Source organism: Ceratotherium simum, chromosome 19 (genome assembly GCF_057802395.1).
Source record: "Ceratotherium simum simum isolate JZ-2026a chromosome 19, ASM5780239v1, whole genome shotgun sequence".
In the NCBI taxonomy this organism is placed as follows: Eukaryota; Metazoa; Chordata; class Mammalia; order Perissodactyla; family Rhinocerotidae; genus Ceratotherium; species Ceratotherium simum.
The window spans coordinates 35,180,634-35,207,226 of record NC_141918.1 but is presented as its reverse complement, the minus strand read 5'-3'; the positions used below and the strand labels follow the sequence as shown (position 1 = coordinate 35,207,226).

General features: G+C 36.8%; 1 long non-coding RNA gene across 1 annotated transcript in view; it reads left to right on the top strand.

Annotated features, from left to right (window-relative positions):
* Window positions 1-26,200, top strand: part of LOC147914529 (uncharacterized) — a 39,610-nt gene extending 13,410 nt beyond the window's left edge. Inside the window, exons 2-3 of the long non-coding RNA XR_015555262.1 lie at window positions 24,660-24,691; window positions 25,545-26,200. This is a non-coding gene — a long non-coding RNA (uncharacterized LOC147914529). The remainder of the gene's footprint in view (window positions 1-24,659; window positions 24,692-25,544) is intronic.
* The last annotated feature ends 393 nt before the right edge of the window (window positions 26,201-26,593 follow it).

Here is a 26,593-nt window from a genome sequence, read left to right as displayed (position 1 = left end):
TTTTTCGACTTCTTCTCCATCTTTGGAGACAGCATCCATTTGTGGGTAAAAGTCTAGACTCTGGAACCAGATGATCTGAGTTCAAATTCTGACTTCACCACTTGCTTATTGCGTGATCCCAGGCCAATTACTTAACTTTTTATACCTCAGTTTTCCCATCAGTAAAGCAGAAATAATAATTATAATACCCATATCAAAGGGTTGCTGTGAGGATTAAATAAGTTAATTCATGTAAAGCACTTAAAAGTGACTGGCACATAGCACTCAACAGAAATTAGCTAATATTATTATTGTATTATGTTACTCACCAATACTTTCCTTTTGTTGATTTTTGCCATGTTCAATATAAAAATATTCATAGTTAAAAATAAAATCAGAAAATATTATCACATATCTAGTATGTTCCAGACATTATTCGACTATATGGGGAATACTAACTTGGCCTTCACAGAGCTTATAATCTACTCATGGAGGAAAGAACAAAACTCACAAGAAACAAGAACACATACAAATAGAAGTAGGAACATGTACAACAATCAAGCAATATCACATGGTGGTAACTTACTGTTTTGCAAATTATTGATATATATATATATATATGAACAATGGGTTTTGAAAACAAATGTTTACTGAATGCATTTGTGAAGAAAATTGGTAAAATTTAAGAGTGTTTATTTTGATATTTCATTATAGCATATGCTAGGAGAGGGGACGACTTAAAAGAAAAACTAAATGTGAAAAGCAGAACAGGCAGAGATTAAGCTAGACCTGAAGTCTTCAAAGGTATGAAAAATTATAGATTACGTGGGTCATTAATAAATGAGTAAAACATAAGGCAGGCTTCCAGATTTGTGAAGAATTACTCTTGGAAACAGATAGGATGAAAATGTGGTATGAGTTTATGAGGAGTTTATATATGTATCTGATCCTGGGCCAGGAACAGATTCCAAACATATCCACCGAACTGGTCGCACATGTGAATGTCCTGGAAAATTCCCAGCCGTAATTCTATTTCCCCAAGTTGCTCAGCCCCTGACTGAAATGTTCTTGGAAACATAAATACGCAGAACACTGAAGAAATCAGAACAGTTTATACGATTGTTTTTCTACAGAGAAATGTTTTAATCTTTGTAGTGAATTGGGTTAGGATTCCCCAAGATTTGTTCACCATATTCTGATTAAAATTCTGATAGTATTAAGAATCATTTACCTTTCTTCTGAAACATTTTAATAGCTTCCACCTTACTCAAAACCACGGTTTATTTTACGTGCAAAGGCAAGAGAAAGAAAATGGAAAGAGCCAGGCATTAAGAGAGTTAAACTAGAGAGTCCAGCCACAAAATTCCAAGTATTTTAATGGATATTCGTGGTTTTCCCTGGGGTTTAAAGAAAAATTTGCTACCTTTGCAATCTGAAATCACATTCATGTGTAAAGGCTATTCTATTTAGAATCAGAGGTTCACAAAGCCTTTCCGTGAGAGGAAAGTTTTGAAATCCCACCCCATGCAGAAATCTTTTTACAACCTGGCTTACAGTTGCTCCCCCAGTCTCCAGCCAAGGCCTTCCAGTGACAAGTACCTTATTAGTGCAAACGTCAGCCCGTTCTAGTGTTGAATACATCTGATAGCAAAAACAGTTCTTCCTTAGGTAGTTCAAATGCTGTTTGCCTTTTCAGCCTCTGAAAATTTGTAAGATTGTTTCCATTAAAACCCAAATTACAGGCCGGCCCACTGGTGTAGTGGTTAACTTTGCGTGCTCTTCTTCGGTGGCCTGGGGTTCTCAGGTTCGGATCCCAGGGGCAGACCTACAGAGCAGTCGTCAAGCCATGCTGTGGCGGTGTCCCACATAAAAAATAGAAAAAGTTGGCACAGATGTTGGCTCAGGGACAATCTTCCTCAAGCAAAAAGTGGAAGATTGGCAATAGATATTAGCTCAGGGCCAATCTTCCTCAAAAAAAATAAAAAATAAACAAACCCAAATTATGATGACTTTGAGTCCCAATGGGCCCTTGTAAGAAGCAGAGTCTTTAGAACACTTCTCAGATATTTTTCATCCCCCCAGGGTGTTGTTTCCCATGTGCTCTCACACAGATCCAGCCCAGTTCTTCACTCTGGTCCTCTTGTCAATCTCCCATGCTACTGGCTTGAACACAGATGGTCCTTATAAGGTGGCCCCCCTGCCAGGCACAGTTGGCTATTATTGGTGGTTACTACTTTGGAGCTACAGTTCTTCCTTTGGCCATCCTTCCCAGCTATAGAACAAAATCTTCATGTAATTCTCTATAGCACAGGCTGTAACTTTCATCACGATTTATCAAAGATTTGGGATTATTTGCTATTAGATATGGTTACTTTGAAGGCTGTAGGCCATGGGGCTTTCACAAAACACACCCTATGTAGCCTCTGGTTTTCTTCCCTGTGGCAGGCTCAATTCACCAGCAGACAGAGTGTCCTTGGGCCTCAAATTCACTAGACAAAGGGGGAGAAAATATTTACCCTCACACCAATCTCAGGTCTACATGATTCTATCCCCAAGTCTTCTTTTTTCTAGGTAATTATCCTTTGAGATTCAAGGACAATTATGTTAATATGTAACAATTCAACATCAGTGATTTCCTAAAGTGTGAGTTTTTCAGTTTTAGGAAATGCTAGGTAAAGGACCTTCTATCAGGAAAGGTTCTTATTGGAACTAACAGAAAACAACTTCAGCTAACTTAAACAGGAGAGAAATTTGTTAGAAGAAAAGTAGGTGGCTCCTAGAATCGGGCTTAGAAAACAGACGGTGACCTGTGGAGGCTGGGCTATAGGAGCAGCTGAGACCCAGCTGTAGCCGGGGTCTGGTTGGGAAGTTGCCCCTGGCACAGCCACCTCTGAGCACTTGTGTCAGCCATCACTGCCAGACTCTGTCCCTTCTACCTTTAGACCCTAAACTAGTGCTGTCTAAAAGAACTTTCCTTGATGATGAAAGTGTGTCTTCACTGTCCAACAAGTAGCCACCAGCCACATGTGGCTGCTGAGCATTTGAAATGTGTCTGAAGAACTGAATTTTTGATTTTGTTTAATTTTAATTAAAATGAATTTAAATAGCCACATGTAGCTACTAGTTACCATATTGGACAGCACAGCTCTAACCTATCTTGGGATTGTCAGTCGAAATTTTTCCGGAAGCCACTTTTCCAGGTGTGAAAAGTGCCACCCACACTTCTATTCCTTGGCTCCTAGATCTCTCTATTTGGCCTATGTGAGAAACAATACCATATAGGTCATCAGGTCAACATAGATAGCATCCTCGCAATAAGTATTGTCCATCAACCATTGCACTAGGATGGCTTCAATAGGCCCTCCCATCATTTGATGAGGCCAGGAGCACCTAGTGACAGGGTAATAATATCAGTGGATCGATCCATGTCCATAGGGCCTTAGTTAAATGTTATGGCTCTAAAGCCAGACTTTCTAGGTTAGAATTCTGGCTCTGCCATGTACTAGCCCTGTGACTTGAAGAAAGTTATTTAACTAAGGTGCTGTTCCTCAGTTTCCTCATGGATATGATGAGAGTACTTAACTCAAACAGTAGATAAATAAACTCATATAAAGCACAGAAGAGCACCTGGTACCTAGTAAGTTCTCAGTGAATGTTGGCTGTTATTGTCATCAATGCTACAGACACCCAAATGATTTGCAATAAAAGATCCAGTGGATAGTAATCAGTCTTCCTATGAAAACATGAATAAGCATGTCTACCAAAGTACTATGAGTCATAATATAGACTTGAAAAGTTAAAAATGTCAAAAGACACTACTGACTCTAAGGGCCCGACTTCCAGAAGTGCAACTCTTACCTTCTTAGTTGAGAATATATCTTGTATTATAAAATATCACCTTCTAAAAACAAGTAGTAAATTGTTTGATGATGAAACTTCTACTCTGCATGTCGAAAGAGTAAAAAAAATTTTTGTCTTAGATTTAGGGTAGAGAGTGTGGAAACAAACACATGAAGGAAACAATGCCAATGAGACTAATCTGTGCTGACTCCGAAAAACACATTAGTGGCTTCAGAAATTATTCCTGTCATTATATTGAGGGTTTTTATTTTTGTAAAAACAGAAACCGAAAAGGCAGAAAAGAACTCCAGCACTCAGATTCATGCGTGGAGCATCGCAGTGGTGAAAGAAACTATGCTTGTCTTGCATTTAGACATTTATTTCAGTCTTGAACTCTGCTTAGATCTCACCGCGGGCCTTCAACAGCCAGCTCTTAGCACCATACGGTCCTGTCTTAGGCAAGCTTTTTCTTTTCCCTTTGAAAAAAAGGGAGAAAGAAAAAAAATGCACAGTAATCCTAATCCCTCAAAAATAATTTCCCTTCTTTCTAAAGATTTAAAAAAAAAATAGAAGAAAGGATCTTGCACAATTTTCCATCTGGTTTTAAAAACAAAGATAACATATTTTAGTTCTCTACTATGTTATAGGGAGCAAATGGAAGAGTTATAACATGACATTCCACAGAAAAAACCAACCTGGGGATTCTATTTTTTCATATGAGATCAATAAAAGTGCCCCCACGTGCATGTGTATATAAATTTTGCGAGTCTTTTACACATGTGTTTCTCAAATGCCACTAGCCCATAGAAAATAACAAATCCCCTAGTTTTCTAGAAACCAAATCAATAAGACATGGAATCTTCATCAGGCAAGAACCAAGTACTTTGAAGTATTCATACATACCAGCTGGAAGAAATATACCATTGCCATACTTAAACCTAAACACGTGTATGTATTACTACTAAATTAGATATATTAAAGTTCACAATTTCCTGGATGCAACTATGTGTATTTATGCAATTTCTAGACTGATAGAAAGTAAAAAAAGAGAAGTGATATCTAAACTAATGCTTTAATTTTTTTCCAGTTTATTTCCTAAAAAGAATATGACTTATTATGTGTATTTTTAAAATAAGATGTGTGTTTTGAGTTGATTTTCCAGTAGTGGAGATGTGCCTAATAGGTCCTCAGTATATGTGCTTAAATGTTCCACGAATGACAGCACGCATTTGTGAGACAGCTGGCCAAGGTGAGAGGAACTTTCATGTATACAAAGGTAACATGTTTGTATGACAATGAACCTACAAAAAGTCCACACTAGCGCCATGTTTTACCCAACTAAATGAATAAATCCGAATCTGGAATATTTACATTTACTTGCATTTTTCACAAAGCTCTTTTGAGATGAAAATCCAGAAAAATTTACACACAGAATTTTCTGTTTTGAAATAGTAGCTACTAGAGCCAACAAAGAGTGCTCTAATAGGGGGTCAACTTGTCTTTGTCCAGTGAAGAAACTAAGTAGCCTTCATTCCTCTATCCTCTTCCACCGAGTGGCAACCAGGTCCTTTCTCATCCGACTTTGTGTTAGAGACATAGGGCTGTTTATCTCATTAGGAAAATTCTTTTTTGAAGTTTATTTATTTATTTTTTTATTGAGGTAACATTGGCTTATAACATTATATAAATTTCAGGTGTACATCATTATATGTCAGTTTCTGTGTAGACTACATCATGTTCACCATCCGAAGACTAGGAATCTTAAAAGACAATGGGCAGTGCCATAAGATCATAGCAACTGATGGTCCTTCTTCCCCTAGATTTCTCTAGACGTAAACCCCAAACATGAAACTTCTGAAGAAAAATTATCCTCTGTGAAACTGCCTCTTCAGTTTACTCACAAATCTCTTCTACTTCCCTCCCCTGTCCCATTTCTCACAAACACTATATTGCTAGGACAGTCTCTTGTCACTGAAGGAAGGGATTGGAATGTAATTCAAACGAGTTAATAGTCTTTGATGAATGAGAAAGAAAATCTCAGAGATTAATGAAGGCTTCTGGGGCCATTTCCTCTTGTTTTGGAAATAAATTAATAAGGACACAGTATCAAGGAGAATTATATAAGTATATGTTCTATTAAAACACCAGGGACCTGGTAGAAATCCAACCAACAGAGTATCTTCTGAGTAAACAATAACATTGGGGTCTGGGAGGACTAAGTCTAAACAGCTTTTGAAAGCACATAGACTCTCTTCATAAGATATGTTTATACAATGCTTTAATAATTATTTGGAGAGTAAAAGTTTTAGCTGCTTAGGTGGCTATTTTCTTTATAAAACCACAAATAGTTTGGCTTGAATGTCTAATTGACTAATTCCTCTCCTTGCATAATTCATGTTTTTACACATACATGCAAACACAAATACATGCCACACACACAATTTGGTATGGTATTGATGGCACACTTGAGTGTAAATAGCTAATTTTGGCAATTGCTTTATAATCTGATCGTGAGTGATACCCTAATCTAGAATTTTGTTTTGATTTTTTGCTTTTTTTAAACAGAAACATTTAATCTCTGGTTTAATCGTTACCTATTCTTGAGTAGGAATGAAGTGCAATGTAGTCCTTCAAAACACAGTTCTAAGTGTCTGACCTCCCCTAGGAATGTCCTCCTACTCCAAAGGAAAGTATGATCACTATATTAAATCCACTCTTTAGAAGGTCACTTGAGGTTTATTCTCTATCTTTTCCTCCCATGAAAATCTCTGGTGCCTGCTGCCCCATGCTGGGACCAGGAAACAAAAGCGTGGTGGTGAACAAATGTCGCAGTTCAAGCTCTGAAAGAGAATTTCTATTAAAATGGACAACAGATGTGAACAAAGAAAAGAAATGGATCAAAGATGTGAACTCCATTTGTGAGATTATTTGCCAACACAAAGCATGTAGGTTTTTGTTATTTTTAACTTTCATCAATGCGACCTTCTGGGTGGAGGAGGAAATAACACAAAAAAATAAAATAAAGGGAGTACGCAGTTAGGGAATAGAAAGACGTATCTGTGAAAAGGAGCGGGATTTAAAAGCAAGCAGTTCCACACACGTTTTTGATTACCTTATCTATGTAGGCACTGGTGGGGATGCTGAGGGTACAGGCAGTACGACACCTGATGATCTCCACCTTGAGAAGCCCAGAGTCCAGAGGAGAAATCTAAATTACAAAATAACTGTAATATAAGAGAAGTATGAGAATTCCAGAGGATAGAAAGTCAAGTTATTCGTTATGTATGTTGATACAAACCATTGTTATCCTTTTCAAGAAATCTGAATTGTTGTCACAATTAAATAATGATCTGAGCAAGGGTTAGCTGTTGCATAAGAATCGGAACAATTTGAAAACAAAGCAAGTAATTGTTGGCGCTTATGATTTACTTTACCCTTGTGCTGGAGAGTCTGAAGCAGTTCTGTAGAAGAAGCAGTGGAGGCCAAGGATAGTGAATTTGGAGCCTGTAATTTTCAATAATTTGCTGGATTGCTACTTATGGTTAGCAACTTGCTACAACTTTGAGCTTCACGGTATCTCGCACTCCTTACTGACCAATTACCTTTCACACGGCAAGTCACAACACTTTTTATTTGCTATTTGGCGTTCCCAACCCCAAGTAAATACTCACGAATTAGCACTGCTTAGTCCAGACTTTACAATTCAAGTGCAATTGGGAGGTTTCTTTTGAAAGCACGGAGCAGTTATTGGATACTTGCTTATAAAGCTTTCATTTTTCTCATGAAGTGTTAGGCCAGTTACAACTGTCAACTAAGTCTCAAAATGGCCCTACAGCAACAAAGGATGGAGAGAATAACAGTACTTATTGTTTTCTGATGGTCATTAAGCAAATATCAAGAAAGTTTAGGTGAGAAAGTTTACCTGAGGTAGAAGAAAATGGGGAAAAGCGTTGGGTTTGTCCTTACTTTAAAAGCTTGCTTTTCGTTTTAAGAAACATCAACTGGATCAACAAAAAAGATACCAACCACTTGTTTTAGGACCTTGAAAATGTGCTAAGGTCTATGGAACAATTTCAAAAGTCTCTTATTGTGATAAGGACATTTGTGTAAAGAAAAAAAAGATTATAGGTCAAACATTCATGGTCAATGATCTCAAATGGTAGGGACACCTAAATCAAGCCCACAACCTGTTTCAAATTCTAAATCAGAAAACAAATTAATTATTCTTAAATGTTTAGGTAACATATAAATTACATTTAGCCTATTGTATGAGTCATAAAGTTGTATTTTTATGCACTAATTTCTTTTGTTATGGTGGGCATTCATATCAGTTTTATTCAGTGAAGAACATTGTCTTAGGAGGTTAAATGACTATAAAGGTTGCTTATAAAATTTTGTTTGCTCTAAGTTAATTCACAAAATGGAAGATAAATTTATTTTTGATGTCTCTTATTCTGAGTAGCTAGGGCTAGTAAAAAGAGATACCTAAACAAATGGAAGGAATCAAAAACCAGTATTTTCTGATTTTAATTTATTTCTATGAAAAAGTAAGTTTCATTCTGAAGCAATCTGTTTTGTGACACAGCTTCCAGGAACGTATTGTGGTAAAAGATACGTTTGTGCCTTTAAGTAATGTAACTTCACGAATAAACACATTAATTAATTGGAAAGGGTAACATCCAGCTTCCTACCCTAATGAAATGAAAGAAAGCATAAAATAAAAACAAATCAATAGCACTTTAGAGTGATCAAATTATTTTCACAGTGAGTGGGTGGATTCCTGGACAAAGTGAATTTTAAAGAGAGAGTCAGAACACAAAACAGGCAGTATTTAAGGTCTGCAGGCTTATGAAAGGAAGTTAGAATGGAATTCAACCTAACAACATGGTGATTTTGATTATTTATGATAATGAGGGATGGAGTGAAGAAGAGTATATATTAATAAAAAATGTAGAAAAGAGCCAACTTTTCTTTTTCTAGTGACTTTCAATTTACCTCTTCCCACTATATTTTCAAAAGAATCCTGTCAGTCTACACGTAACAAAATTGTCCAAAGTCAGCATAACCTGTTCTTTTCATCCTCTTGATCGGATGAATATAACAACATATCAGAAAAAAGGATCTAGTTTGAGAGAGAGGAGCGACATTCTGGAATCATACCTAACTGGATGATCAGTTCTCGAGAAATTAAAGATTAATTATACATAGTTATAATGGGGAATTTGAAGTGACAAGAGTAATAGAAAATTTTAAAGCCCCTAGAAGAGGCTGATGCATGATAGCTGAGTGTTTCATACTAGACTGATATCAGTGAAATGGGGTGGTTTGTGCCTGGCTCCCATATGTTCATAAATGAAGCAAAGCACACACACAAAAACAAATTGCTTTTCCTCTTAGGGGATATCACGGGTCCAGTTCCCGGGTTCCACAAGGTGGACTTTCTTTCTCTCCAGTCTCATCTTCTCTCCTGTCCTGCTTTGCGCTTCACCCTTCAGAAGCACCAAAGTGTTCATTGTGTCTTCACTTCCCCCACCCACCTCCTCCAACACACACTCACGCCATGCTATTCCTTAAGAAAGTATCTCTCCGGGGCCAGCCCCGTGGCTTAGAGGTTAAGTGTGCACGCTCTGCTACTGGCGGCCCAGGGTTCGGATCCCGGGTGCGCACTGACACACCGCTTCTCCGACAAGGCTGAGGCCATGCTGTATGTAGTCCCACATACAGCAACTAGAAGGACGTGCAGCTATAACATACAACTATCTACTGGGGCTTTGGGGAGAAAAAGGGAAAAAAAAGAAGAGGATTGGCAATAGATGTTAGCTTAGGGTCCGTTTTCCTCAGCAAAAAGAGGATTGGCATAGATGTTAGCTCAGGGCTGATCTTCCTCACAAAAAAAAAAAAGTCTCTCTCCATAAAAATATTTCCCATATTTCAATGCCACTCATTCATCTTTTAATATATGAAGTTCAGGCATTATCTTCTCTAGGAAAATTTTCCTGATCCCCTATTTGAACTTAATTGCATCTCTGGGTACTCTAAGTAAAATCTTGGGCAATTACGTATATAAATATACCATCCATTTCCTTGTCTGTCTCCTTAAGGAGACTTCTGGCATCTCCAGTATAGGCATGTGCTTTAATCACCTCCACCTCACAGCATGGCACAGCGTTCAGTATATACCTGGTGAAAGAAACCCAATAGAACTGAAAGCCAGACTAGGGCAGTGCTAGTCAAAGTGTGGTCCACCAACTGGTACCAGACCGCAAATAGCGTGTCTGATAATCCGCAATGAGATATGTACAGAAATTGAATAGACATTTAGAAAATTTTATTGCAATTTAACATTGTTGTGATATTCAAGCTCATGACTTGTCTCTGTGAACAGGGTACAGATTAGCTTGACTACTGTCAAACTTATGGGGTGAGTCATATGTGACATGAGGTGCATAATAATTATGCACGGTAAGAGTAGGTTACAACATGTGATATTTTCAGGTTAGTCAACTACAACCCCAAAATGTATAGAAACATGAGAAAACATAAGCATTTGTTTATTCTTATAACTTGTAATTTTTCAATCATTACATTTTAATCAAACTTATAATTTAATATTATTAGCTAGCTAAATAACAGACATAAAATATATTATTTCTTTGCATTTTTCATTACTGTATGGTACAATAAGCTTCAGTGGATTATTATTGATTAAAAAAAGGAAGCATTTCTCTAAATATGGACATAGAAGTAAATGAAATGATGATGATCATTATGACAGAAATTCCAAAAAAATAAAGACCAAAGAGTTTGTACTCGTTTTACTTGGAATTATGATCCCTCATATACTGAGCTATACTTTCTAGTCATGATTGATGGTGGAATGCTAAAATCACAGTCGGTTATTAGCGAAGATGTATTGACTAATGAAGTAAAGAAACTATTAAAAGTTAAGGGTAATTTACATACAAATCATAAACCATAGGTTTAAAACCAAAAGGATTCTGAAAGAAAGACTATTAAATTCAAAAGCCAGCAGAAGCTGATGTTTAATATTTCACGTATAGATATTAGAGATTTTCAGTCTTTTTGTAAAGTAGCACTTTGGGTTGCTAAGAATAAGAAATCATATACAACTGCTCAAGCACTAGTAAAAGGCTGAATCAAAGATGCTTTCTTAGAAATATTGGTAAAATCGGTAGAGAAGAGCTAAGATTATGCGTCAGTTTCCAATGCATTATAGTTGGGTGTTTTCAGGAACTGCTCAAGTCTATGGAAGACCTATGCAAAGAATAAACAAAACTAGCAGAGTATTTTTTTTATTGCACTTGACAAATGCACATATATTATTAACATGGCAATTCTTTTAGTATATGTGCAATCTGTACATGATGGTGATGTGAAGGAAGAGTTACTTTTTTGGCCTTCACTGATGACAATGAATGCTAGCTCTGAGCTGTATAAAAGTAGGAAAACTATGAAGGATTACATTATCAACAAATCTGGTTTGGGGTCTAAGTTTTGTGCAGGAGCATGTTCTGATGGTGGGCCGGCTGTGACAGAAGAATGTTTTGGAGTAGTTATCTAGCTTGAGGAGCTTGGATTAGAAGGCAAGTAATGCACTGCTTCCTTCATCAAAGCAGTCTTGCTATTAAAATAAAACGACAGCTGTACTAAGCAGTACCCCCAAACAATGTAGTAAAAATTGTGAATTATGTAAAGGCTAATGCATTAAATTAGCGATTATTCTCTTTATCATGAGATAATATGGAAACTGATTATAAACTACTGTCATTGCATAGTGAGATGAAAGATTGAGAGGGAAGACAATTTCTGTTGAGAAGGTTTAAAGCATGATATACATTCTTTGTGCATCTGCAAGATAAGAAACAGTTTGGTCCTAACTATTCAAAGGTGGGAATTGGTCCACCAGAATTTTTTGTCTCTCTAATGTGTTTGCTTTTCTTTTTCAAATAATCTAAATACTTGCATGCATGCAATGAAGGCATGCAACCTGTTTTTCAGTGGCAAATAAAATTGAAGAGCATGTATGAAGTTAGAAGCTTGAAAGAATAGAGCTTCTATAGATTATGATGATAGATTTCGTAATAAAACAACAATTATCAACAAAGTGGGCAATGATCTTGATATTGCACATCTGTGAAAAGTTATCTCCAAACACCTTATAAATTTGATAGAATATTATTTTGTCTGTGATTCTAATAATAGAAAAATTGGAGTTGTAGTTTGTATGCATCTGTTTCTTTCATTTCATGATTCTAGTAATTTATTTTTACTGTATTTTACAAAAGTATCGATTGTAAATAAAGTACTAACAAAAAACAGTTCATTCACCACAGATAGTTTGAGAAGAACTGTTCTAGAGCTGTGATTCTCAAATTTTAAAGTGCACATGATCTTGTTAAAATCTGGATTCTGATTCATCAGATCTAAGGCTGGGCCAGAGATTCTGTATTTCTAACAGCTCCTGAGTGACGCTGATGTTGCTGGTCTGGGGACTACACTTCGAACAGCAAGTCTCCAGATAACAGCTCCTGTCATTCTTTAGATAACATTTTTAGTCAGTAAAGTCACTAAACACTCTTGTTTTATGGGAAAACAGTCTTCAATTTTTGATCAAGTGTTGGAGGAGTGCATGGAAGTACATAAGGAACCTCATAGGGATGAGGCAATTTCTCCACAGTGATCACTGTGCCTGATGGACAGCCACCAACCATGTGTAGCAGTGCCTTCTGGTGAGTTCTGAGCCGATGGGAGTGGATGCTGGTCTCAGTTGTGAGTAACCTCAAAGATTGCTCAAAAGGAAAAGGAGACCAGTGTAACCTTGCAATTTGTCAATAATAGTTCCCTGGGAACTTAGGCCAGGCTATTTCTAAGTGGAGATATGCTGGGCTCTTTAGTAGAACACTTTCCTTGATTTTTTAATGTGGTTTGAGCCAATGGGATAGGAGTCCCTCCACCCTGCATTTCCACTGAAAGTATACTGGGCCTGGGGTTTTCTATAGAATCATTGGTATAAAAATTATAAGTATTGGTGCAAAATGTGAAAATGTAAGGCCCTGTTTTCTGATGCGTTACTCACTTTTTGAGGCTAATGTATGATAAAGGCCAGAAACATAATGATTTCTTCACGAACAGTAATATCCTCTGAGCAGTATGGGTGAGACTACAACATTGAACTAACTTAAATATGTCCCTTCGGTTCTATGTAGTTTGCAGGCTATGCAATGTCCCTATTAAGTACGTTCAGTTAAATGTAAAAATACAACCAAGAGCCTTTGAAATGAAAAGAAATGAAATGAAATGAAAGCCGAAGTCTACAAAGTCTGCAAATTGACAGCATAAAGAATAATATTTATTGATTGCAAACACGTACAATGCCTTTAAGCAGAAAGCTGTGTGGATAGATCATGACTTTGAATATAAACAAAGAAATAAACGCAAATATAAAAATTATCACAACATAGCATCATTCTGATTCTTCCAAAGAAGTATAATTTCTCAGTATTATGCCAATTTCTGTAAGTTATCTTATTCTATAGAACATATCATTATGATTCCACCTAAATACTGATTTTCAGTAGTGTTTATTATAGAAAGAAAACTGAGATGGCAAATCCCAGACAAATACTGTACATATGGAGGGAAAAAAACCCATTATTTAAAAATTTTTAATCTCATTTAGAATATTTGAAGAAAAAATGTTGACATTGTGAAGTTAAAAGGCTGCTTTTCTTTTTACTTATCTTTCCCAAACAGCTTTACTCACATTTGTATACATCATAAATCTAAACTTAAATAGTCTTATGAATGAATTTTGGTACATCACAATAATTACCAATTCTCAAAGCAAATTTAAGAATAAATTATGACATGAAAAATCATATAAGTATGGGGCCGGCCCCGAGGCTTAGCGGTTAAGTGCGCGCTCCGCTACTGGCGGCCCAGGTTCGGATCCCGGGCGCGCACAAACACACCGTTTCTCCGGCCATGCTGAGGCTGTGTCCCACATACAGCAACTAGAAGGATGTGCAGCTATGACACACAACTATCTACTGGGGTTTTGGGGGAAAAATAAATAAATAAAATCTTTAAAAAAAAAATCATATAAGTATGTATAAGTATTGAAAAAACTTACTCAACTTATAGAAATTATATGCTGTCCTTTGAAGAAGACTTTTAAAATAGATAATAATAATAATAATGATGATGATAATGATAAAGAGCTTCTAGGATCTTTATCTGTTGACTACAAAGTACATCAAGAATCCCCATTCAACATGTAACACATTAACATTTTCAAGATGGACACATGGCATTATTATTCCTGCTCTCTCAAAATGTCATTTGAAGTTTTCTTTTTTCGCAAATGTTTAAGATGAAATCCCCTTTTAGTCCACATCATTTCCTATTCTTTGCAGCAACAGCAAAATCTGATTATTAGCAAAATGATAGACTGCTCTCTGGCCACCAGCTGTCACAGACTCATGCTGGGAATTAGAGAGAAGGAAGAGTTAGCAAATAAAGAGAATAAAACAACCAACCTCTTGCCTACATCAGATATATTCATAGGATGTTTTGAAATAGAGGAGGCCAGAACAAAATTGAAGTTGTGAACAGGTGAAAAGAGTATATTTTATAACTTTTACTTGCATAATGACCTTAAGTGACAGACAAAGCAAAGTTAAATTCAGAAATATTATAGTAACTTTGATCTAGGATTTTAAAATCTCTGAATAAAAGAGTAATTCGTTGGATTGAGTGAGTAATCATAGTACGTTATTTTCAAATAACAACATTACACTTCCTTTGTGTATGTGTGTTTTTTCATGCAGTTGAGTAATCACATCCTTTGTTTCCAGGTAGCCTATAGATATTTTCATAATTTAATACTAAAATATAGCTTTCAGAGATGTCTATTTTTATCAGGATTTATTCTTAACTTCTGAAAAGAATTGCTTTAATTTACAATTATCTAATTCAGGTTGTCGTGCCTATATCAATCTATATTTGTTGGGATCCACTGTTGAATTTTTAAGTCATTGCCAATGCAATCATTTTTTAGGCAATGATGGAATAGTTTTGTAAGAATGCCATCCTATGGTGACAAAGCTTGGTGAGGTTTTCCTTCCACTCTTTTTCTGATCTGATCTTAAAGTCTCCATTCTTATTAACCTAATGCTGTTATAATTGCCATGAAAAAGATAGTAGAGGAAAAGACCACCATGCATAATTAAGATAGATAATAGCATGGAGGAATAAGTATCTCCTATGAAGTTTGAAAATGCCAACAAATGTTTTATTCACCAGTTAACTGACCCTTTGTATATCAAGATTTCTAAAAATGGAGCTGAGGTTAATTGAGAATAGGCTTTTAGATACAAGTTCTCTGAAAATGATTCTTAAGCCTCAACTCGCTGCTAATTTCATGATTTTGAATAGTATTTGTGCCAGTTGGGGATAATTCAAGTCTACTGTTTATGAGTGTTTGCCATAAAATGTGTACTAAATGAATAATTTGGACCAACTATTACTATGCATTGTGATTTTTCTCCATGATTTAATTTTTTTTTTTTTTTTCGTGAGGAAGACTGCCTCTGAGCTAACATCCATTGCCAATCCTCCTCTTTTTGCTAAGGAAGATTAGCTCCGAGCTAACATCTGTGCCAATCTTCCTTTGTTTTGTATATGACATGCCGCCTCAGCATGGCTTGGTGAGCGGTGCATTGGTCTGCGCCCAGGATGCCAACTTGTGAACCCTGGGCCGCTGAAGCAAAGTGTGCAAACTTAACCACTATGCCATCGGGCCTGCCCCCTCCATGATTTAATTTTTTAAGCTAATGTGCACTTATTTTGAATGAAATCATAAACATGGATAAGCATTCCACTTACACAGGCTGCCTTAATTCAAGACTCGACATACATCTGTTGTAAACATTTACATTGTTAAACAGGCCTCCCCCAACATTTGAGAGGCAAGAACAAGAATAAAATTGTATAATAGACATATACCATTATGTCTAAATATTTAAAAGGCACAAACTAAAATATCAAACTTTCAATTAAATTTGTTCAGCCCTCCTACTTTGTCAAATACACTTTCATACCAAAAGAGAATTTATGCAAAGCTATGATTTTTATATATTAAAAGTTGAAAGATATCAAAGACAACTGAATTTGTTATTGCACATTTTGGGTATTCTATTTATGAACCAGGTATGTTTGATGTGTAATAATAATAATACATAAGTTATTTATTTCAGAACATTTCTGCTCTAATTATGTTGCTATAATTAAAATTCTTACATTATTTTTGTGTATTGAGAGTAACGATCTAAAGAATTAAAAGTACACGCATTGAATACATTTTTATCAAGATGTAAATTAAAGCAAATGTAAAATATTAAAAGTAGTTTTCAAGAAAGTGTATTTTTCTTCTAAAATATTACATTTATCTATTGAAATTAAAGGCAAAATGCAAATTTTAATTTACATGCACCAAATGTTTTAACAAAATTATTTAAATATTTTTAAAATTTATTTTTTAAATTTAATTGAAACTTTAAAAATATTTTTTGTTAAAATAGTCTGGCATTTAGTATCCATCTAGTTGCCAACATAAAGAATCAGTATCATGCCTTGGGCGTGTTACGTGACTACATATATACATATGTAAGAGTAATAGAAATTGTTTATACAAAATGTTCATTAGTTGCCACTTGCAACTTTTGTGTAAAGGAGCCAATTTGCAAGTACTTTCAGAACCACAAACTGAGACACAAAGAGAAGTATAAAAATGGATGCTCTCAGCAGTACTGGGAAATCATATTTCATTATGCAAAAATTTGTTGCATCATGCTATCTGAGAGGAAAGATTTGGTAAGTTAAGTCATTTGTCTATTTTCTTATTTAATGTGTTTGCCTCTCGCATTTTCTCTGCCGTTTGAAGCAGTGTCCATCTCCAATGTTGGCAAGGCACAGCTCACAGACGTTTGAGCACAGTGGCCTTTTGTTTTGAGGATATAGGGCGAAAGATGTTATGAAGTGTTTCCCTGGGGCTTGAATGTTGTTGGGCAGGAAAGCAGATGTTTAGGGTTTCAGGTGTAGCTCAGGTTCTAGAACTGAGCTCTGCATCTTAAGTGACATAGGCACCTATATTTTCTTTAATACGGTTTTTTTTTTCTGTTTGTGATAGGCAGAGTCCTTTAAAATACAGGGCCCAGGACAGGGGCTCTTCTTGCCCAGGTTTCAGTGCAGATTTTGTTTTTTTCTTGTTTTGTTTTTTAAAATATGATGCAAAGCGCTTAAGAAATCGGTTTGGGAATTCAACGTACAACCATATTCAGTCAAGACATATTTTAATCATGGAAAAGCTCGAACTCACTTCTTAAACTTGGATTTCTTTAAAGGAAAAAAAGAAATTTTGGTCTGCTTCATAGGTATATATTGTATAATTTGCATTTATATAAAGTATAATTTACGTTATTTTGGAGGTAAATGGGGCTCGAGCATAGAACATGTATATTTACAATTAATATTTCTATATGAATACCAGTCACCTTCCCATTAGAGATTACCCTATGTGATCTCAAGAAAATTCTCCTGAAAGAATTCCATGTGTTTTGCAAAATATTTTTATAAAGTCATGTTTCAGTTTAATTATTGATAATTAACATGATACTAATTATATCTATAAATTATAGTTCTGCTGAGGAGAATATATATTTTTATGTAAAGGACAAAAAAAAAAAAAGGAAAGTGAAAAGAAAAAAAAAAAAAGAGAGAAACATGCTAGCGAGCCAAATGGCAAAAGCCTGGCAATTTATAATATAAATCTGCCAAATCCATCCTGCTGATTAACAGTGTGGCCACCTGCCAAATCGCTCTGCATCGCATCCTCAATAGGTTTGACAAGAGGAAGTGAAAAGGGTCTCCACTGTAATGCTATGGCTCAATTAATAAACACTCATTCAGAACACCTTTAATTGTTTGAGTTGAGTATCCTGTCTGGTAGAACGTGCAGGCTTGTAGCTAACAAGAACAGAGCTAATTCTGATTAGACATTTTAAAATACATGTTTTAAGAACATCTCTTATTTATTAATTATGTGCTTAGGATCCATCTTTTAGATAAAGGGCAAATGAAGTACATGTCCTAGAGGGTTGAGTTAATAATAAATAGAGCATAAATATAAACTCCTCCTCTTTCCACATTTAAAAATTTATGATTTGGGTTTAAACCAAATGAATTTCCCAGGAGTAATGCTTCCATCAGAGTCTAGTGCTCCCATTATTCCTTAAATAAGTTATATATAAAATTGTCTAAGTGTCCAAAGTAAACATACCATTCTGTTTTTTTTCATATTCATAAGTTAAGAGAAATGCTAAGTGAGGGGGAATAAAAGCTTTATAGAATTAGGCATTGAAGAAAAACACTCTGCAGAAATGATGCAAAGTATCCAAAGAAATACGTAGGACAATAGTAATATTTAACCTAGAATTATGGAATATTTGTGATGGATGTTACCTTAGAGATGATCTAATCCAACTGTTAATTTTATATATGAAGTGAATGAGGGCTTAGTGATTCCAGTCTAGTGCTATTCTTGGGGTAGTTTATAAACTTTGATGCTCATTAGAAACATCTAGAAAGCATGTTAAAATGCTGATTTAGAGTCCCAGTGATTCATGTGCTTGGAGTGGAGAAGCAGAAAGCCATATTTTCAACAGATATCCTAGGTGAACCTCAGGCATGTGGGCCATGGACCTCACTTTTAGAAACCCTTCATGACCCATGTAACTCCTTTGCATAGAAGATAGTACTGAAGGTCATGCAGGCTAGCAGGAAGAAGGCTGACTAGCAAAATGATAGAAATGCAAGAAAATAAGCATATTAAGTTTTCTCAATTGCCACAACCCTGGGAAACAGGAGTGAAGGGCAGTAACTCCAAATAAGACACTAGTGTTTCCATTTTGACCCTTGAGGTGGGACACTTCCATTTCCAATTTGCATCCAGCATCATTCCCCATTCTCTCCTTTATTTATCACTTGTTTGTGTGTTTGTGAGTGTGTGTTAACATCTGTCTCTCCCTCAATGCCATGAACTCCTTTGAAGGAAGGAACTGTCTCACGTTTTCACTTGCTCTCCACCTCTCCCCCTTCACTCCTAGAACTATTCACATAAAGGTGTTGCATAGACAAAGTACTATGGAGAAAACATGCTCCCAGAATTTGTCTCTGAGAATGTCTTTTTATCAAAAAAATCTTAACATATGCAAGTATCAGATACCTTTTACACTAGAATTCAGCAGAACTAAATACACCCACATTCTGGTGGGAGATAGTTCTAAAAGCAAGGATTCATACTTGAAAAGACATCAGTGAGTACTGAGGTAGATGGTCAAGGCTGGAATTACTTGTAGTTGGAGTAAATGCCGCCAGGTAGAACTTGAGGGCAACTGGTGAGGGCTTCTGTCCAAATGTGTAGCCTCTTGCACATTTGCTAGTGCCTAATGCTCATTACATTGAAGTAAGGCAGTTGTTAAAATCCAAATATGTAGTCTTGGGAGAGAACATACCAAGTCATACTAGTATCACCAGTGATAACAAGATTCCTGTTAGTTCACCAACAGTAGGCGGTCAATAAATATATGCCAAATGAATGATTGAATAAACAAACAAATATTTGCTGAGGGTAATTGAACTTACCCAAGTTATAGAAGACTAAAGATCAAATCCAACAGGCTGGTAAGTTCTTTTCACTCTGTGCCGTAGCCTAAGGGAGTAGATGTTTCAGGAGAGAGAAGTGGAGAAAGGGTTTAGCAAGATGGCATAGAGGAGGGAGTGTGCTGCTCTCAGCACTTGTTCTGCTGGCAAAGAATGAGTGGCATTTACCCAGTTAAGGATATAAATAAATGAATGAAGTCAATTTGGGCTAAATTTACTCAGTCAAGGATATAGATAAATGAATGAAGTCAATTTTGGCTCTTATGTACATTATCTTTGGCAAAATGTCACCCACACAGCAGGCACCTGCACGGTGCTTCCATGGCCTCTAGTAGGAGCCCCAGGTGAGTGTAATTAAGGAGGATGGGTGGCTTTCAATGAAAACAGCTCTGCATTCATTTGAATATCTGTGACTGCGATTTATTTATAGCACCACATCCCTCAGTCATCAGGAAAAGAGCTGACTTAATGCTACTTTTTTTAGGGTAACAGAGAGAGGCAACAACAAGAACAGATATGTTTATATTTTCCTTTTTGTACAAGTATTCCATTGATGGAATGACCACAGTAAATGATCTCTCTTTACCTAGTTACCACCAAAAATCAATTCTCCATGTATAAAATGTGGATAATGATACTCTCCTAATAGGATTCTTGAGAGAATTAAATGAGGTAATATCTGTAATATTAGCACAGTCCCTGGTCAAGGTAAGGGCTTAATTCATGGTCACTGTGGTTGCAATATATATGCATTGTTAGGAATAAACGATAGCAAAAGCAATACTGGTTGCCCACATTCCATGATGCTTTATTGAGTTCTTTAGACAATAAATGAGGGAAACATGCTTAGGATTCTCTATATGGACAAGATTCTTAGGATTTTCAAATATGTGGGTAATTAAAATATTTGCATTTTAAGCAAACAAAGAATAGAACACGCAAGTATTTGTGTATTTTAAGTGCTATCTAATTAATAGCCGTACTGGGAAAGTGGAAGGCTATGTAAAGAATTCAAACAGCCTTCAGTTGGAATTGCATCTTTAAGTCCACGGGGTCATAAGCTGAACCTGAACTCTGCTTTTGGTGGGCAATGAAAACAACTTCTGTTCATCGTCAGGACATGTAATACATGAATACATAAAGTAGACATTTGAATAAAAAATACCTATTCTTAGATAAATATATAGTTAAAATAATTATTATGTAAACCAAAAGAATTATATGTCTTACTTTTAGCTGAGTTTGTTTTTTCCCCCCTATAATCAGTAATTAAAAATTTTACAGATAGATCTCATAAATACACTTATTCTTTTCCATAAGCCTTACTTCAATGGAACATATCCATGAAAATCATTACTGTATAATTCCTGAAGCCGGGAAATTTTTTTATTGCGTTTGCTATGGTGGGAAGTGCTCTGAGCTCAGGATCACAAAGCTTGTTTTCATTATCATTCTACATCTAATACCAGAAGGCACCAGGTAAGCTTTTTACACTGACTCAATTTTCTTATTTTTAAAATGAAATATATGGTTCCTACCTACTTTGCACAGTCAAATAAGATCATAAATGTGGAATGCTTTGAAAAACCTGCAAATTGTGGTAAAAGGAAAAGTTTACATGAGTGTTGCTATGCTCTTGCTCAGCTCCTGCTGCTTCAACTACTGTTCCAAAAAAACCTAACTAGGCAGAATCATTGCCACCTAATACTCAGGAACTGATTCCTCCAAGCCTAACAAATGTGCCTCAAAGCACAACTCACGTTGGGACTCTCGCTGTGCGTTCCTCTGAAGAGAGTATTATTTGGTCCGCAGGCTGATTACCGTCGTCTTCTTACCTATCAAAATCTGACCCAGCCAATGAAGGCTTCAATGTGTATTCCAGCCTCAATTATCCCATTTTTCTCTAAGTTCTCTTCACATTACCTAGTGTGACCTGAGAACTAAATTGTTTATCCATTTCTTTGTGTCCAAGCAGACTTCAGATCCTAAGGGTAAAGTCCGTAACTGATCTAAAATTTTACACCCAGCAGAATTGAGCAGAGCGCTAGCGTAGACACAGCGTAGGCAGGCTATAGTAGTGAGCACGTATTTATTGATCAATGAGGACGTGTTACTGGATTGAAATCTCACCCAGAATACAACTTTTGGTAGCAGCTCGGGAAGCAAGGGAAGGTTGGGGCAATTAGAAGACAGGAGAAGAGCAAAAGGTCAATCGAGAAAACTAGGTTTAGACAAGATGAATGAGAGAGAACTGAAATGGAGGATTAATTTACATCCACAGGTCAAATTCACAGAAATGTATTGAATAGGAGATTTTTAACCATGAAATAATTATAATTTTATTAAACTACAATTTAAATCAGTTATCTAGCAATAATATATCACAGATGCAGCAAGATATGTGAAAAAGATGAAGGGAAGGGAATTATTATTTCGCGTGCCTATTATGTGTCAGGGTCTGGAAAAATGCTATACGTAAACTCCAATTTAAGTGAACAGATGTAGTTTTCTGTTAAGCTATAGATAATGTAAGGATAAAAACAACTGTAATGATGATAGATTGAGAAAGACGGGGCAATTCTGGGATTTAAGTTTTGTGGTGTTTTTCCTCTCTCAATATAAGGAGTTATAATGGAGGACAAACATATTTGCCAAAGCTCCTTAAAAGAAAGCTTGAGAGTGCTGAAAAGAATGGGCAGTGACAGGGGCCGGCCTGGTGGTGCAGTGGTTAAGTGTGCGCCCTCCACTTCAGGAGTTCATAGGCCCGGATCCTGGGTGCCCCACCGACACACAACTTGTTAAGCCATGCTGTGGCGGCATCCCATGTAAAGTAGAGGAAGATGGGCACAGATGTTAGCCCAGGGCCAACCTTCCTCAGCAAAAAGAGGAGGATTGGCATCGGATGTTAGCTCAGGGCTAGTCTTCCATAAAAAAAAAAAAAAAGAAGGGACAGTGACAGTTTCCAGGACATATTTTCTATGATATTGTTGTGAAATTTGCGAGGCATGTGCACAATCTCTGCAACTCATAAGCAAACAGCGTGCAAGTTCTTTTACTTTCTATCAAGTTCATCAGAGAAAGTAGAACAAAATGAATTGCAAAGACATATTTTGGAGATGTTTAAACAATATAATGAGAAAACAGAACGAAAGTGAAGTTAACAGCCATGATATTTTTTTTAGGAAGGGGGAATCAAATAAACAGTCTTTTGTTTTGCTTCTAAGAAAAACTGGAATTCTAATGGATCTGAGACTACATGTCACCTTTTGGGGGCTATTATTTTTTGTACAGAGTGGTTGATAGAATGACATTTCCCTACTGAATCTAGATAAGAATAGGCCAAAACTGTAATTGTTTTCAGAAGTTTGAAGTCACCAAAAACACATTTCAGTAGAGAATGTAAAAGAAAAAGTATGTTTAAGCCGTGGGAACAAAGATACAGAAGTGACATTTTGAAAGGGAATGGGGTGTCATTAAACGTTATTTCATGATAGCGGAAAATTCCATTGGCTTTGATTCTTGTAGCAGATTCTCTTTTTCCTACCAAAGTTAGTATTATCATTGGGTTAGATAATATGCAGGTAAATTCTTGCTGTTTTCGTACTTGAGTTCCAACCAATCTCAGGATTTGTTGTTACATGTACTATAAATCAGTAGAGTAAAAGACACACATTAATAAATAACTTGAACTCTTGGAGATTTGAGCCAGCTTTAAAAAAATGCATAAGCCAGTCCAAACTTGGTGGATAGCTCTTTCATTTCCTTAAGTAAATTTTGTCAACTGCCAAATAAAAAAATTCTAATTTATTAATGCCTGAAGGAATAATTCACTCTCAGACATCGAATGAGCCAAAACAAACAAGCTGGTTTGTATACTTAGTTATATGAACTTTTGAATGTATTGCTTCATAAATCTAATACTTTACTGAACTAAAAAAAAAGTGTTGACTCCTAAACGCCCCACCATTAATTATCTCCCCCTGCAGATACTGTGCTTTCCCTTTATTCTTTAGGATTTTTTTCCTCCTTATGGTACTGTAAATATTTTATCTATTTTTTTCCCCATTATGTCTGTGGTGTTTCTCAGTAGGCATCTGATTGACCTTTGGTATGGTCTCAGTAAGTTTTCCTCAGATATTCTGTGGTTTGTGTAAAGATGTTAGTTATTTATTTTCTAATATAAATCTGTGGTGGGTATTAATATATTCACCTCTACTAATGAGAAGATTGAGCTTCAAGCAGGTTGATTCATGGACAACATCATTTTAATCCTGAGTGCTGCACTATTTTGGGGGAGGGAGGGTGCTGTAAGCCGTATTATTTCCCACTGAGCACTCCTTTACTCGGTGAGCATCTAGCAGGCCTGATGATATTCGCCCTGGCTTCTGCCTTGGAGATGACTTGCATGACTCCCCAGTCTAAACTGGGACCTCTTTATGTTCTCTTCTTCACCTTATAGTTTCCCCTCAGTGTTTATAACAATCTGGGATTTTGCATTTGTATGATTACTAATATGTGTCACAGACTATCCTATAAGCTCCATGAGGGAAGGGATTGTCTCTCTTTTACTCTCACTGCTACACCACCAGTGCCCACCCCAGAAACTGATGCAGAGTGGATGCTCAGTAAATATTGTTGAAAGAATGACTTAAGGTGAGATTCCAACCCAAGTCTGTATGACTCTCGAGTCATGGATTTACCCACTGCAGGAGTGGTTGCAGGGTTCCCACGACCAATCCTTGCACATGAATTTTTAGTCTTGGTGCCTACAAGTGCACTATCGTGTATTCTATATCCTATGCTGTCGTATTGAAATGAGATTGGAAACTCACTGAGGGCAGGTTCCATAGGTTACATTTACAGGAAGTGAAGCATATAGTTGATTGTTCCTCAATGAATACTTACTAGTTGTTCAGGAACTGATCCCAAAGCTTAATCTATTACAGAGCACTCTCTATTTCACTAAAGCCATATTCCTATCACAGTTCCCTAGCATGCTTTGTTCTTCTGTTATAATGACTGACAATCATAATCATGATTATGTCAACAGGCTATGCTTGGTGTTAACATTTAATTATTTCTCCTTTATTCCCACACAGTTGAAGTGATCAGCTTTCAAATCCTTGAAAAGGTGAGCCGTGCTGTCTGTGACAGGCTCCATATTTTTATTATGTACAACTCTAAAAGCTATACAGAAATTCAGGGCACTCAGATTGAAAAACGAACACTTTCCACATTTAAAAGAGAAAGAGTTGCATATTTTTGGAGTTACGTACGTTCTTCATCCCATTTATAAGATCCAGAACCCATGGCTGGGCACAAGGCAGGAGATTTAATACCATTCTGCTTGTGGGTCTTTGTGGTTTTTTCTCTCCTCTGGTCCTTTTGTTCTTCATAGTTTTGTGCTAACTTCAGAGCTGCAGACACGTCATAGATCAGAGATTTATACATATGAACTAAGAGCAGGAATGCTAAAATAATTTCTTTCTCAGGCCTTAAAGATAGATGGTAGGTCAAGACACTTGAGTTCATAGCCAAACATACAAAGGCACAGAGCAACATGGCAGCAATTTGAGTTGTGAATGCCAAAAGTGCTTGTTCAGCACTAACAAGAAATAGGAGAACAGGATCAGTCTAATCTCATGTTCTTATTAAATTAAAAAAAAGGCAGAGTAACGCCAAGGTTATGACATGAACTGACAAGATCAAAAAAAAAAAAAAAAAACCCAAAAAACAAAACATACACAACTCAGAGTTTTTCTGTTGGTTCATCCTCTGCTTGCAAGCATATGAAAGAATAAAAATAAGCCCCATGGTATGAGTTACAGATGAAGTATATGCCTTTAGCTTGGAATTTCCTGGCATTTTTCAGCTTGTGACACAGACTTCATGTGATTAAACAAGGGCTTTTCTCCAAATTTAAAGTTCCTTTTTTTCAAACCTGAATCTAATATGCTCTAACTTTTTTTTTTAAATGGGAGCAGATGCCTCTGTTCTTTGAGCTGGCTACCAGATTCTGAGAAATCATTGAAGAGTGGAGGCCAGTTCTGGTGGAGGCTAGGAAAACAGTCTGCCATATTTGCCCTTCAGAACCGCGTCTTATCCTTGAGCTCCCCAGAGGCAGAGCCCACCTACCTCCACAAGATGAGGCTGTGGCAGCAAGTGGCTTCTCTTGGATTGGATTTCCCTTGGACTCACTTGGAGGAGTCCCCTGAAGAAGCACAGCTTGGGGCCAAACTCACCCACTGAGCCACAGCAACACTCTCCCCAAGAGAAGAAAGAAAGAGGGTCGGGGGCACCTCTAGTAGAGGAGTACAGGGTTGTCACAATTACTATTGTAAGGCGAGATAGAGAAATGGGGTGAGTTGAACTGAGTAAAGCAGTAAACTGTCCCAGTGATCTCTTGGGTATGCCTGGGTGTGTGTCCTAGGGCACAGGCAGTCAGGATTCTCTGCATCCTTGGTATTTTTGTGGGATGGGTCAGGTAGGGATGGGATACAGGGTTAGCTCCTGGTAAGCCCAACCACCTACCCCTAAGGTAGTGGTTGTCACCATCGCTGAGGGGCAAGAATCGGACTAGGACACCAGGGCCCAAGCAACCAACCACAAATAGTGGGGGAGGGAGGTGAGGATCAGAGACACACCTTCTCCAAGTCCTTCCTTCTGTAGGGAGAGTGAAGGAAGCTGAGGAATTCTCCTTGCTTTCCCTTCAACTGCTATGGTCTGGAAGTCAGGGTGCGGGGGCTTGAGGAACTTGGGTATTGAGAACTACAGTAAGCTCTCCCCACAGGCAGAGGCTTCATTTCCTCTGGTTGGGGGGAGTCTCTTACCTTGATATTACAGAATTAGTGGTTCTCAGAGGACACGTCAGTGTCCTCAGAGAACATAGGCAGTGAAGGTAAGTATGTGGTTTAAATGGCTCTGGAAAAGATCCCCTTCCCCTAAAACTGTCCCATTTCTGAAATATCACCACTTAGAGACATATTTGCAATAGTAAATAATTCTTTAATAATAATTAATTAAATATAAATTC